The following is a 16,142-nucleotide window of genomic DNA, read 5'->3' on the forward strand; positions in this document are numbered from 1 at the left end:
TATTGTGGTCCTCTCTTTTTCATTCCGCCAAGAAGTGCTCGCCATCCTTCTCCTCATCCTTCCCCTCTTTCATTTCCGGTCTTCATCTTCTTTTCCTGCTGTGTTATCTCTGTCCCTCCCGTTCTTCGCTTGCCGTGCATCTATGATCGAGTCCCCGCCCTGAGGGTAATACAGTCGACCACGTTATCGCTCCAGCATGCTTATACAAATGCGACCTCACGGACTTCTGGCATCTGTTTCATCCGCCCTACTTTCCTCTCGCCCTCTTCTTTTTGCTTTTTTTATTCCCGAGCACATGATTTGGTCCTGCTTTATTGAGTTCTATTTTTCTCTCTTTCAGCACACCAACATCGCCGGCGGCGTCGAACTACGAACAAACACATGACCCTATTCGCATCGCTCTTGCCTTCTCTGTGTTAACGACGAGCGAACAGCGGTTCAAGCTATAACGCTGCGAAGAAAAACTAACTTGCCATTAAACAGCATTTCGTAAGCCGCCTCGGGAAGGGTGCTGTCAGGCGCATCACACAGGCACGGTGCTTCGGGGCGCTCGTTCAACCGCTGGACATAACGACGACGAATCACACGCACCGCTGACACTTCGCTCATCCATAATGTCGGTGTTGAACCATAGCCTAGTCCCTCGTAGATCACTAAAATATTTCTATCCGTTGGCGTGTCGCGTAAAGCTGTCGATTTAAGCGCCGACGCGGCATCGGATGATATAGACGAAATGTAGAGGGTGCGAGTGCCCGCACTTTGAATTTGCCGAGCAGCGGGGTGCGAGCTAAGCCTCGTTAGGCCTAGCACGACTACTGGCATTCGAGGACTCTCCGGCCTCGTCACGAGCGACGACGGCGATGGAAACGGTCCTCTACCCCGAAAACCGACCCAACATCGAGAAGGCACCAGAATATTCGCCAAAAGATTTCATAGAAACCCAGGAGATGGAAGAAGACTGCCACGTCAGCACTTGGCCAACGGTCGAGGCGGGAAGCGAGGCGGTTTTCGCGCCTAAAGAGGCCGCCATGCTGGGCCCGCAGGGTCCGCAGGGCGGAATCGGGCAGGAAGACGACCAAAATTGGGATTGGCCACGTCGAAACGCAAGAAGAAACCCCGCAAGGAACGGAAAAACCCCGGATAATTCCCGCCTTCCGCCCAGGTGGATTTTGGCGCGAAAACCCCGGGGAGCGCCTCGACGGCAGCTGGCGCCAGCTGCGCCGAAGCAAGACATGAAGGAAGCGGCGCGTCGGCCGGGTCCGAGACTGCCGCCGCTCCCGAAAGACGATTTCAAGATAATCCTGAGGCCGAGGGGCCTCGTGGTACGATCGCTGCAAACTCATCAAGTCGCCCGAGCCGTAGTCGCGGCGACCGGTGCAAAGTGCAAAAGTGAAGACTTAATCATAAGACTACGAAACGGTTCGAACATCATCGTAGTCAGCACGGACAATGAAGGTGCAGCCCAGAACCTGAGACGCATTACCCATCTAGCGTTCGGTGACAAAGTGCAAAAAGTACACGCCTACGTGTCAGCTCCCGAAGGCACTCAGCGAGGCGTGATCCACGGCATAGAACCGGGGACATCATCCACCGAGCTCAAAGCCAACTTAAGGGTGCGGACCCAGGGTGTCAAGATCCACAGCGCCCGAATGCTTGGAAAGTCAAGCTCAGCCGTCATCACGTTCGGCGGACCTACCACCCCAAGACAAGTATTATACTACGGATGGGAGATGTGGTGCTACCCATACCGCCCAACGCGGCAGATTTGCTATATCTGCTGCCAACAAGGACAAAGATCGGACGTCTGCCCCAACCCGGAGAGCAAGGCCTGCAGGCTCTGCGGGATGCAGAACCCAATGGAACGACATTCGTGCACAACCAAGTGCCTGGTCTGCGGAGGCGATCACGCAGCCGGCACGAGTGAGTGCAAGCACCGGCTCAAGACGGCCGAAGAACTGCGAGGAGGACCCCCACGAGGAGGGCCCTCACAGCGACAAAGCCGGAACCGAAAGGGAGGACGTGGACAAAGGTGGTTCAGCTCGGAGCGGACCGGGAGCCAGGCCCGGGACGAGGCGAGCCAGTCCAGGAGCCAGCCGCGGAGCGAGAGCCGGGGGCAGAGCCGGACCAGAGACGAGTCCTACCCACCCCTGGTAAAGCAAAGCGGAGGCCCGGAACAACAAAAACAACAACAGAAGAACAGTGGAGTGAAGGTGAGCTGGGGAGCAGGCCCTCCCAAATCACTCTTTCCGCGCTCGCGTCAGCAAAATCAGACAAGTAATGACAAGAAACTAGCTGAGGAGAACAGGGCACTAAAAAAAGAGCTCGAACTCTGTCGTGAGGAAACGCGGCAACTTAAAAAAGAATATTTATTTATTTATTTAATTACCCTCAGGGCTGTTAGGCGTTACAGAGGGGAGTGGGTATAACATGCAAGTACAAAAAGTAAAACAGCAGCTAGAAAAATTGAATATAGTTACAGCACACATTGGTATAAAATCAATAACAGAATTAACAAAAGGCAGCAGATGATCTCATAAGGGAGATGCAGCTCCAGAGGCAAGGTTCGCATCCGCGGATAATGAGTCCGCCTCCGCGAACGCAGAGCCCGTCCTTGGAGCAGCATACACAACAACCACAGAGCTTAGAAAGCAAATTAGAGAGCTTTATCGAAATCAAATGACGCAACTGCAAACGAAACGCAGATGCAAAGCCAAATGACACAGATGCAGCAGAAAGTAACGCTGCAAGATGAGCACTTCCGAACATGCATCAAAAGCCAAAACAAACAAAAAACCAGAAATGACGCCAGAGCCAGGCTTTTTAATGAAAAAAGATTCGGAGCAGAAAACCAAAGTGGAAAAAGTAGTGACCCAACAAGGCAGAACAGAACCAACTAGACATATGGCAGTGGAACTGCAGGGGATACCGGCGCAAGCAGGGACTCGTCCAGCAGTTCATTAACACTAGACACACACCACCAGACATCATCATGTTACAGGAGACTAACACAACACCCACCCTGAGGGGCTATACATGCCAGGAAAGCTATAGCACCGCCACCCTCATCAGCAACAAGCTGGTCACCATAGCACACAAGGAGATTGAGGGAAACACAGAGAGAACATGTAATAACAGAGATTATACCCAAAAAGAAACACAAGGCCAAAAGCACTTTCATAGTTAACCTTTACAGCCCCCCCCCCCCACACACACAAAGGGATGGCGATTTTAGCAAGCTTTTTTCGGAGGCGAATAAGCTAGCCAAGACGAACACCTTAATAATCGCGGGTGACTTTAACGCAAGGCGCTCGAGCTGGGGATAACAAAAAAAAAACGAGAAAAAGGGGCGGCAGATATGCGTAGCGGCGGAAAACATAGACTGCGACCTCTGAACGGATGAAAACCAACCAACTATGCGAGGTAAAAGTGCGAGTCCAAATACTTGCCCTGACCTCACCTTTATTAAGGGAGCAAAGCAGGCCGAGTGGGAAAATGTGCTGGAAGACCTAGGCAGTGACTACTACATTCTAAGAACGGCAATCGAAGCAGAAAACGTAAAGAAGAAGATCGAAACGGCCCACCTTACCAACTTGGACGCCTTCCGCAAGCACAGCGAACGGCTAAAGGAGGAAATCACTTCCATAGAGGAGTGGAGCCTACAGCTGAAACAAATACAAGAACTCTATACAAAGGAAATAGAACAGAACAAGCACCGGAGGTCGACAGGCGGCTACTCGGGCTATGGGAGGCAAGACGCGGGCTCACCAAACGCTGGAAAATACAGAAGCTAAACAGAAAACTTAAAAAGAAGATTGCGGAAATCACGATGAAGGTAGAGGAGTACGCGACGCAACTGGCCAGGCAGGGATGGCAGCAGTTCTGCAGCTCACTGAAAGGCACGGTCAGCACGGCCAAACGTGGCGCATACTCAAGGCCCTCATGGACCCAACCAAGACAAAAGCAGAAAGTGGCAAGGCAATTCAGAAATTGGTCTACCAGTACGAAATGTTCGGACGAAGAACTGCTAGAAGCAGTCCACATCAAATGCTACGACAATGACCACCCCCAGGGCTACAGCGGGGAGTACCAAGGAGCAGACAATCCCGCAATGGACAGGCTGATCACAAGAGAGGAAGTCTAGGCGGCGATAAGCGCGACAACAAGAAATACAGCAGCCGGCGCAGACAAGATCAAGAACGCCATGATCCGCAACCTCGGCGACAAGGCGATCGACCAGCTCACGGCGTACCTCAACACGCTGTGGGCAGAGGTAGTGGTGCCGAAGGAGTGGAAGCAAGCTGTCGTGGTTATGATACCCAAACCCGGCAAGAAGCTTCAGATTGAGAACCAGAGACCCATTTCCCTCACCTCGTGCCTTGGCAAATTGTATGAGAGAATCGTCACCAGGCGAATCCAACAACACCTGGAGGACGAAGAACAGTACCCGCACAGCTTGTTCGGCTTCTGGGCGAACCTGTCGACGCTAGACGTCCTGCTGCAGATCAAGGAAGAGATCATAGACAGGGCACCTAGAACTGGCGAAAACATTGTCATGGGCCTGGACATCAAAGAGGCCTTCGACAATGTTAGGCACAAGGCCATCATAGAAGGCCTAAACAACGCCAACTGCGGAAGAAGAACCCACGACTGCGTAAGTGCCTTCCTGTCAGAACGCACAGCGACAATGGGATTGGGAGACCTGCGAAGCGACACCTTTACCACCTCACGTAAGGGCACGCCGCAAGGATCCGTAATCTCACCAGTGCTTTTCAACATTGCAATGATCGGACTGGCCAGAAGACTCAGTAAGATCGATGGCATCCAGCACGCGAAGTACGCCGACGACATTATGGTATGGGTGAATCGAGGCTCGCTAGGACAAAAGCAAGAGCGACTGCAAGAAGCAGCAACGTGTGTAGAAGAGTACGTGAGGGAAAGGGGCCTAGCCTGCTCCATGGAAAAGTCGGAACTTAGGGTAGGGTCCAACCCTACCAAGGCGGAACTGACAGTAAAGTTAGAAGGCCACAATATACCAGAAAGGGACATGATACGCATCCTGGGCATGTGGATCCAAGGAAGCAGGAGGTGTACCTACACAATTAGCCTACTCAAGAAGTCAACAGAACAAATAAGCCGCATGATAAAGAGGGTATCACAGAACAGAAGCGGGATGAAAGAAAGCGACCCGATCAAGCTCGTCAGAAGCCTGATAGTCAGCAGAGTCACGTACTCGTTGCCATACCACCGCATGACTAAGAAAGACAAAGAACAGACGGAGGCGTTGCTAAGAATGGCGTACAAGACGGCACTCCACCTGCCAAGAAACACATCAAATGAAAAGCTGCTACAAATGGGCCTAAACAACACATTCGAAGAACTAACGGAAGCCCAGCTAAGTGCGCAAATAGCCAGGCTCCAGCAGACAGCCACCGGTCGCAATCTCCTAAAGAGATTAGGGAACGACGTAGAAGGGAAAGTAGATAGAACAGCTAGCATTCCAGACGAGGTCCGCCAGACACTGGACATCAGCCCTCTGCCGAGAAAGATGGATCCCAACCTCCATGCCCCTAGAAGGCAGGCCAGGGCAGACTATGTGCAGCAGAACCTAGCCACAATGGAAAACACAGTATATACAAACGCGGCCCTCTATCCATGGGACCGGAGGACCAGAAAGTTCGAGTCGCGGCAGCAGTGGTAGACCACATGGGGGAACCAATTAGCAGCGCGACATTAAGAAACTGTACGGTAACGGAGGGGGAGGAAGCTGCCGTAGCTCTAGCGGCGGCCGAAGGCTACCGTAGGAACAAGTCTGATAATCCTAACAGATTCCAAAGCAGCATGCAGGAACCACATACAGGGCAAAATAAGCAAGGAAGCGCTGAGAATCCTCCTCTAAGCAAAGCTTCCAAATAAGATAAGAAACAGGATTTTCTGGATACCGGCACACACCGGGATAGAGGGTAACTCGAGGGTAGACAGCCTAGTTCGCGAGATCACGAGCCGAGCAGGGCAGTCAGAAACCCTGGAGGACCCGATGACGGTGAAACCAACGTATGCAGAAATATTAAACTACCACAGAGGGCGGAAATTCAAATACCCAGCACCCCACACATTATTAACACAGCACTAGGCGGTCTGCTGGCCGAGACTGCAAGCAGGGACTTTCCACAATTTATACATACTACATAAGATGTTCCCTACACAATACAGGGACATATGTCCGTGGTGCGGAGCAACCCCCACGCTATATCACATCACATGGGAATGCGAACGTAACAGAGCATATCTCAAGCTAACTGACCCGAGTGCAGAACAATGGGAGGGCCTGCTGACCAGCAGCGAGCTCACGGCCCAAAGGGCACTGGTGCAGCACGCCTCCGAAGCAGCAAGACTCAGCGGTGCCCTGGAATAGGGGCGCCGACCTTGTGAAGAGGCCGAAGACATGAAGACATCGGCCCACCGCTAAAGCATGATTTTTGAAGCAATAAACGTTTTTCACTCACTCAGGTTTCCACCGAGATATGCGAGACAGGTGCATTATCTTTCCTCGAAAACCAATTTACCGACGAGCAAGGCGTAGAACCGAATAGGCGATGACATTTTATAGACTCCCTGGCAACGTTGCAAGATGCTATCGCGTTTCACTCTTAGAGGCGAAGCTTAACATCTTAACAACACATCAGTGACACAAGGAGCAGCTTAAGGCTCTTCACTCGCCGCACTTTAGGTCAACAAAGTGCCCCCTGAAATTTTTTATTGCGAAAGCAATATTGCTAGCACTTTTCTGCCGTCGGCGGAGGTCGTTCCTTCGCTGTCACGTGGCACGACCACGTGACAGCGTGACGTCACGACCAGAGGAGAGCAGGCGCCCAAATTCGTCTCTTCGGCCGTAGTCGTTCCTTGTCTCGGCGCGGCGGCTACCACGTGACGGCCTCCTCGGCCCGCCGCGTGAGGGCGCTCGCTAGAAGAGGATACACGGGGTGGTGGTGGTGGTGAAAACATTTATTAAGAAAGGACAGGAGGTATGCTTGGATCAGCCCGTAAGGGACCGATCCTTACAAACACTAGGTGGAGGTCCCTAGTATGAGACCCCAGTGGCGGTGGCCGCCGCCCGGGCGCGCCCGACTAAGGCTTGTTGGGCCTGTAAGTCGTGGCAGCCGAGCAGGGTCGCCTCCCAGTCCTCCCGGGTTGGGTTGGGGATGGGGGGAATAGCCGGGTTGGAGGGGCAGGCCCACACCATGTGATAGGTGTCAGAAGGCACCGCACTACAGTGCGGGCAGCTGCCGTTACAGGAGGGGTCAAAATGCTTTAGTGCTGCCGGGCACAGTAATGTATTGGTGAGAAGGCGGAGAAGGAGCCGCTCATCCGCCTTCTTGAGGCCTTTACATGGGCTTGGGTAAAGGCGATGACTGTTTTGATAGTAGGCTGTAATTTCTTTGAATGTATACACCGGATTAAAATCGGGTTCCTGATCGGGTGGGGAGGAGAAAACAGCCCGGTGAGAGAGCGCGCGGGCGGCTGCGTCTGCTGCCTCGTTTCCTGCCAACCCCTGATGCGCAGGGGCCCATATGAGGTAACGGTGTGCGGGGTCCGTATCCCGTATGCAATTTTGGTATATTCGATAGGCTAGGAAGGGAGTGCAGCCTTGTTCGACGTTCCGACAGGCCCCTCGCGAGTCCGTGATTATGTATTTTGAATCGGAATGTGAGGCCGCGAGAGCAATCTGCGACCTCTTCTGCTAGTGTTGCACTTCTGGCTCTGAAGGTGAGGCCGTTAACTGTGTTGCTGTTGTGAACTACCGCGGCCGTGTACCATCCCCCGTGGTGAGGACCGGAGGCGTCCACGTAGTATACACCTGTTTTGTTGCCATAATGTCGGGCTAGCGCTTCCGCTCGTGCCAGGCGCCGACCATAATGGTCTTCGTGTGACATGTTTGCTGGAAGAGGCCGCACGTGGAGGGCACGTCTCCACAGTTCTGGGATGCGAAACCTGTCTTCCATTGGAGGGGTGTGTTGGATATGGAGTCGAGCAAGAAGGCGGTGACCCGACTCCGTTAGCGACAAGCGCGTGTACTGGTTTGTAAGGTGCGCCTCCCGGAGCTCCCGGAAAGTATTCACCACCCCTAGAGCCATAAGCCGGCTGTTTGAAGTAGTGATGGGGAGGTCAAGGGCACGCTTAATAATTTTGCGAAGGATGACCTCAAGCGCATCCTCCTCTTGTTTCCGTAGGTGGAGATAAGGAGTCGAATAGAGAATTTGACTGGTTACAAAGGCGTTTTCCAGCCGCAAGGCATCCTTACTTCGTAACCCCCCGCGTTTGTTGGAAACCCGGCGGACCATACGGCCCACCTGGTCCCCCACCTTTCGGAGTTTGGCCAATGTAGTGTCTGGCCGTCTGTGTTTGTGGATGTAGAGTCCTAGTACCCGTATCTCGTCACTTTCGCGTATGGGACCGCTCTCAAGAGAAAGAGAGATTTTAGTTGCGCACTTCTGTGAGGGGCGGAGGTGCACAAATTCCGATTTTTGAGGGGAACATTGAAGACCGCAGCGGCGGGCGTAGCGGTCTACTATCGTCGCCGCTGTTTGCAGGCTGGTTTCAATGTCTCCTGTGCTGCCCTGCGTGGCCCATATGGTTATGTCATCGGCGTACAGGGCGTGCTGCACGCCGGCGACACCATCCAGTTGTGCCGGCAGGTGCATCATAGCCAGATTGAAGAGCAGCGGGGAAAGTACCGCCCCTTGGGGGGTTCCCCGCGTGCCGAGTAGGTAAGGACCATGCTCTCTATCTTGGATGCGGATGTAGGATTGACGATCCATTAAAAATTGGCATATGTATCTGAATGTGTTGAGGCCACAGTCGGTGTGACTTAGGTTAGTGAGTATGATCTCGTGTGTTACATTGTCAAATGCCCCTTTGAGATCCAAGGCGAGTACTACCCGGTCATTATGGGGACATTCGAGGGGGTCAAGGACTTCCCGATTAAGTTGCAGGAGGACATCCTGTGCGGATCTGTGTGGGCGGAATCCGAACATGGTGCTCGCAAATACATGTTTGTGTTCAAGATATGCAGATAACCGATCCCGCACCATCGTCTCCATGAGTTTGCCCACACAAGAGGTGAGAGAGATGGGGCGGAGGTTATCTGTGTCAACTGGTTTGCCTGTTTTAGGGATGAAAGTGACCAGAGCCGTTTTCCAGTCAATTGGAAGGCGGGTGTCCCCGCGCCAAATTGCATTGATGTAGGCGAGGAGGGACTGGTATGCCAAGTCGGGCAGGTTCGTCAAAAGCTTGACGGTGACCTTATCCCTCCCTGGCGCAGTGCCCCGTTTCATTTTGGCGAGGGCCGCCCGCAGATCATGGAGCTGGAAAGGTTGATCCAGCTCCGTGTTCTCCTTGCCTGCATAAGAGTACGCAGATCCACGGGCGTCTTGGGCTGTACACAGATACTGGTCCCGAAGTTTCTGTGCCAGTTGAGTTGTGTTGCCAGGGAAAACATGCATGGCTCGCTGCAAATGTTTTTGTGTTTCTGTTCGTGTTTGGGTTGGGTCGATTAGGGTTCGAAAGAGACGCCACGTGTTGCGGCTGGACATTTGTCGCGCGGCCGTGTTACATCTATCCACCCAGTTGGAGTCGGCGAGTTGGGCCGCGTACTCTGCCGCTTTCTGGGTAAGCTCGGCAATTCGAGCTTTAAGCTTTCTGTTATGTTTCTGGCGTCGCCAACGGCGGACGAGGCTGCGACGGGCTTCCCAGAGGTGTAGAAGGTGGTTATCCACGTCCGTGACCGCCTCTGAGAGCTGGATCTGAGTTTCATGCGAGCAAAGGTGTGTCAGCAGCTGTTGGGACCATGCCTGGTATCCTTGCTCCGGAATGGGTGTATTATCAAGTGTGTGAAAATTTTGCCTGAATTTCGTCCAATCTGGGATACGGGCTTGTGTTCTGGCACACTTGAGGGGTCGTGTGCGTAGTGTAGTGTTAAGGATGCAGTGGTAGCTACCGAGGGTCTCCTCGGTGTTGAGCCAGTCTGCGTGTCGTATGTTGCGAGTGAAGGTTAAGTCCGGACACGTATCCCGTGTCACAGAATTCCCTAGCCGCGTTGGGTGGACGGGGTCCGTGTGGAGGGTGAGGCCCAACGTGGATGCAAGTTCCGCCAACTTACGTCCGCGCGACACCTCCTTGCGATACCCCCACAGCTGACTGGGAGCGTTAAAGTCGCCCACAATCAGCAGAGGATCGCGACCCGCAACTCTTAGCGCACGGCTAAAGAGGTCCGAAAAAGTCACTCGCTTAAGTTTGGGAGAGCAGTACACATTGAGTATATGCAACGGCGGGTCCTTGCGGCGGAGTGGTAGGATAGTCACCATTACATAAGAATACTCGAGCTGGAGATCGAGATCTACTAAGTTGGCTGTGTAGGCTTTGTGAACGAGAAGACAAGACGCGGGATCCTGTTGGAACGTCGTGTAATTTGAAAGTGTGGCGCCCAGGCCTGGCTCCTGGAGGGCAACCACGGCTGGTAGGGACTCGAAGGTTTCAAGGTAGAGGCTAAAACGGACGCCGATGTGGCAGGACGGTCAACACGGCAGAACGCTGCTACGCGCGCTGCAGCGCTTCATGGCCGGCCCCAATCTAAGACCGGGCCCTCCTGGAAGCCAAAGCCGCTTCCGCGGCTTCATGCCGAAGACATAGTCATCATCCTGAAGCCCCGGGCTGCCGTCGCTCTCAGGGATGTGTATCAACATGGCGAGCTGGGAGCAGCGTTCGCGGCTTACCTGGGAGCCAAGGCCGCAGCATCCCTCAGCCTGCTCCCCACATGGGAGCAAAACCTGATCGTCGCGGGCACCCGGGAGCCCCACGTCGCGGACAAGCTTCTGCGGGAATTCGAACTTACAACATCGAAGGGCTCGCTCTCCATGTACGGGCAGCTGAAACTTACTGGCGACGTGTGCCGCGGCGTCATCACCGTGGCCAAGCACGAGACCAGTGAGTCGCTCCTAAACAAGATCCAGTGGCGTGCTGGAGAGCTTGCCGATATCCGCAAGCTTGGAAAATCAGACGTCGCGGCGCTCACCTTTGTGGGCAAAGTGGTGCCGCGATATGTTCACTATAATTCAGAGGTGACCCTTGTGCGGCCATACAAAAAAAACCATCCCGGCCTGCGTGCTGTGCGGCACTGTGGGCCACCGTGCGGACACATGCCCCTGCCCGGACGAAAAGTGCGGCCTCTGTGGCCAAATGGTGAAAACCGTCGACGGGGTCAAGACACCTCATCAATGCACTCCAACATGTGCAGTCTGTGGACACGCCCACGCTACCAACTCCCGAGACTGCACGGAAAAATTCCGGAAGCCCAAGCTGCCCGGCCCCAAGGCCAAACGCACAGTGCTCCGAGGAAACCAGCGACCTGGCAAGCCGCCAAGTCACCCAAATTCAGGTGCCAGTGCCGGAACGCCGCGTGGTGCTCTCGGCACCGACGACAAAGTGTCGTCGGCTCTGCAATCATCGGTTAAGTCAGCGCCCGGGAAGAAGACGCCGCCTCCACCGCCCAGCGGCAGGGACACTGGCCACTTCCCGGCCCTCAAGACAAATGGCACTACCGGCGCCCGGGCATCAGCGCCTCAACACGGCAAACAGGTGAGCAGCTGGGCTGAGATCGCCTCCTCCTCCTCCCATCCCTCCTCCCCCCCAGTTACCGCCTCCACACTAGATGCGGAATACAAAAAACAGATAGACGTGCTCCGGGCACAGAATGAGCTCTTGCTCACCAAAATTCAAAATTTAGAATCAAAATTGGCGTCCGCCGTTCCGAGCCCACCGAACTCGGACGCAATGGAGAGCGACGCGGAGATCTCGCCTGTCCTCGTGACAGCCATCTCCGCGATGGAGGAACGCTTAACCTCTAAATTACGATCTATGATCGAGACCGCCATGGACCAGATCTTGACCAAGGTGAAATCTGCCATCCCCGCACTGGTCTCAAAACACGTCTTGGACAACCCCCGCCTCCTCCGTCGGACGGGGCCCATTAGGGACGTATCCCGTCCTTCAAAATTCAACCGTCTCATTATTGATTCGGACAATGAGGACAGCTGCCCCGCTCCTTCCGTCGTCACCCCCTCGATGGCACAAGTAGCTGGCTCTGGGGCAGCCAATACCTCCTCCTCCCCCCTACAAATTTTAAATCATGGCGAGACACCTTAATCAAAGGAGTTCCGCCATCTCTAATTCGGCCGTCTCCACTTCAATAACACAATGGAACTGTAGAGGCTTTAAAGACCGCACTAAGCAGGCGAATTTCCGCCTCTACCTTGAAACCTTCGATACACGGGGCGCCGCAGGCACGCCACGCTTAGTCATGTCTGAGGAGTTGTACAACGCGTCGCTGGAGCGACGTGCTGCGCGTAAACGCCGGCGCCGTGCCGAGGAGACAGATGAAGAAAGAGAAAGGCAGGAGCGGTTGGCTAAGCAACGCGCCTATGCCGCAGAATGGCGAGCCTGGCGGCGTTCTACAAGTTCTCTTTGTTTCAGTCGCAACAACAAGGCATCGCGCCGAACGGGTGGTCGCGTTCTTTCCTTCGAACACCGCTAGGGGGCCGTGGAGTATGGACACACCCCACATCAGCTCCACACAAAAACGACGGAATTCACCATTCGCCAGCTTCATGGGCCCAGATTTCACCACTCACTGATCTGTGAAGGTGAGTGCCGCACGCTATCAGTTTTTGGCCCGACTACGCCATTTTTCGGCCATCCACGGCACCCCCTACCCCCTTCTTCCCTCTGTGACCGCTTCGCCTGAGCTAGGTCTCGCTCCGCTGGGAGTTAGGCCTACTCCGACGGACGCTCCCGCCACCAAAGCCAGCATGGAGGTGCAGGTGCAGGGAGAAGTTCTCAACCCCCGCGACTATGACCCAAGGGACTGGAATCACATCCTTGGCGTGGCTGCCCGCGCCAAGGAAGTTCGTTCAGGAACCCAAAGCCATGAGGCCGCAGCCTCTGCTACCAGTACCCCCAAGCCTGCATGCACTGACAAGTCGGCGCACATAAAAGCAACGCGCTCAGCTGCGCAGCGTTCGCGGCAGCAGCCTCCGCTTCCTGCTGCGGACTACAAGGTCGTTTTTAGATGAAGAGGCGGGCTGCAGCTGGACCTGCTTCCAGCCAGACTACTACGGGAAGCCATTCTCCAAGCGGCGTCCCAGCTTCACGAACCAGCGCGTACCCAAATCAGGGTACACCCGGTCAACAATACCTGCACCGTAAGCACGCCCCTAAAAGATGACGCGCTCGCTTTGGTTCGAGTAACCACCATCACAATCAAGGGCAAGGTATTCGCCATCGCACCTTACATACTACCGCCGGACGGAGCAGTACGCCGAGTCATCTCTAATGCGTACTGGAATGAGACCCCGACAGAGATCCTACAAGTCCTGATCACCGGCAACCCAGACGCCCTCATCGTGGACGCCCGCCGAATGGGCTCCACGCGTTGCATCCTGATAACTTTCCGGGCTGGACCTGTCCCACGCGCCGTTCTGTATGGAGGAGCCCTGCACAGATGTACACTGTACCCAGGGCATATAGACGCCTGCACGAACTGCCGCGTCCCAGTTCACCGGGCGGATGTGTGTCCAGCAAAGATCAAATAAGTGCCCCCGCTGCGGTCAGTCCCATCCCAAAGAAGATGTGCCCTCATGCACCCCCAGCTGCATTCTCTGCGGAGGCCCTCATATGACCGGCACCGGGAACTGCAAGGCACGGGGCCGCAAACTAGCGTCCACGAGGAACGCTCTCTCTCCTCCGGATACATCGCGGCTTTCCCGCTGCAATCAACCAAGAACAGCCAGCAGACGCAGCTCGACGGCTTCCCGGTCGCCTTCCACAACCCGGCAGCATAGCAGCAAGAACGCCTCGCGTCTCCCCTGGGCAGACCGCGTTTCCGGCAAAACCACCCGTCAACCCCCACCACCCCAGTCCTCTCAGGCAGATCCGAGAGACCAGGAACTCAAGGCCTTGCGTGACGAGGTAAGCCGCCTTTCCTCCCTTCTAAACGCCCCCTCCCCCTCCATGCCCCCTCAACCCGCACCCCCTGGCATTAACCCGACTTCATCATCCACAGACACTTCGAGCACCCCTCCTGCAAAGAAGCAGCGCACCCCAGACGCCACACCCCCTCCCGTACCCTCAGAAATAGACGCTAAATTAGTAGCCCTAGAAGCCAAATTTGACCTCAAAATCAAAGAGCTAGACGCCCGCCTTGAGGCCAAATTCAATCACCTTGCCGCCACCTTCACCAAAAAACTTGAGCAGCGTATGGACGCTATGCTTACCAAGATGATGGAACTCTTGGAACATAATCTTACCCATCGCTTCACCCAGCTTCAAACACCCTCCACTACACCCATCCTACCTCCGCAAGCATAAGCCACCTTTCCTGAGCAACACATACCAATTGACACACGTCTTACTACCATCCTCAATCCCCCCAACATCCAATATGGTGGGAGGGAACACTAATTATCTCCCCATTTTAACCTGGAATTGCCGCGGCTTCCGGGCAAAGCGCGCGCCTCTGCAGCTTCTTCTTCCCACCATCACACCCATGCCCCACGTACTACTTCTACAGGACACTGCACACCGGGCAACCCTCCCCTGCTACACATCTACACACTCGGATACCACTAACACCCAGGGCGTCCACACTCGTCCACCGCAGCCTCACCTACAAAACTCATCACATCACGTCTGAGACGCCCGCGTAATCACAGAACTTATCCATCACACACATTCAGCTCCTTCTATATTTATAGCAAACATATACCACCCCCCGTCCCTGCCGATGACCCCGCTAAAATCACTTCTGCGAAAGCTACACCATCTAGCAGGGAAACATCCCCCACTCATCGGTGGGGCCTTCAACAGTCAGCATACTGACTGGGGATACACAACCACGACACATCGAGGTCGCAGGCTCTGGCTGCAACTGCAGAACCTCCAACTCACTGTGCACAACACCTTTCAGACGCCTACGCGGATCGGCACCAGTGTCAGCATGGACACCAATCCGGACCTGACGCTGAGCCGCTGCATCCACAGCGTTACCTGGAACAGAACACAACATACACTGGGCAGTGATCATTACATTATACAAATCACTGTCCCATACAAACCACCCCGTCACGCAAATACAACACACAAACTCGTTAACTGGGATGCCTTTCGCGATGTACGCACCGCCCTCCCAGACACTCCCATCGCAGACATCGACGCATGGGTGTAGTCAGTCAAGCAAGACGTTCACCACAACACTCGACACATTGAAACTACAACCGAAACCCCTACACTCGACACATGCCTAGCCCACCTCTGGGAGGCTTATCACAGCCTCCTGGAACGCTGGAAAGGGAACAAACTTAATAGGGCACTTAAAAAGCGGCTGGCCGCGCTGCAGACACAAAGTCAACAACACTCTCAGGAGCTCTGCCGGTCCAACTGGGGACAGATATGTGACGGCATCGCTGGAAACCTGTCCAGCAAACGCGCATGGCAACTCTTCCGATACCTCATTGACACCACACACACCAAATCAGCGACAAAACACCACGTGACACGCCTCACACACGAACACATTGACTATCCCGACACCGTCCTAGACACAGTTCAAACCATGTACACCTCTCCAGGCGCCCCCACACCTTTCCCCCACTCCACAGGACAAGCAAATCCCACACTCGACACCGACATCACAGAGACGGAAGTCAGAGCGGCCCTCCTGATTCTCCGCGCCAACACCGCACCTGGTGCAGACCAAATCACAAACGCCGTGCTCCGTAATCTGCACGACCGATCAATCACCCAGATTACGAAATACTTCAACCAGTGCTGGAGGGAGGGTAGCCTCCCGCAGTCGTGGCGCCACGCGAAGGTAATATTCATACCCAAACCCAACAAACCACTTACCATCCAAAACCTTCGCCCTATTTCGCTAACCTCATGCCTCGGGAAGCTCCCTGAGCATGTTATGCTAGCGAGACTCAAAAGTCACATGGCGGACAACAATCTTTACCCGCATAGCATGGTGGGATTCCGCCCCCATCTATCCGCACAGGACGCCATGCTGCAACTCACACACGACCTTTTTTACCCGC

This window comes from Amblyomma mixtum, chromosome 1, assembly GCF_055824585.1.
Source record: "Amblyomma mixtum isolate Tamu chromosome 1, ASM5582458v1, whole genome shotgun sequence".
NCBI lineage: Eukaryota > Metazoa > Arthropoda > Arachnida > Ixodida > Ixodidae > Amblyomma > Amblyomma mixtum.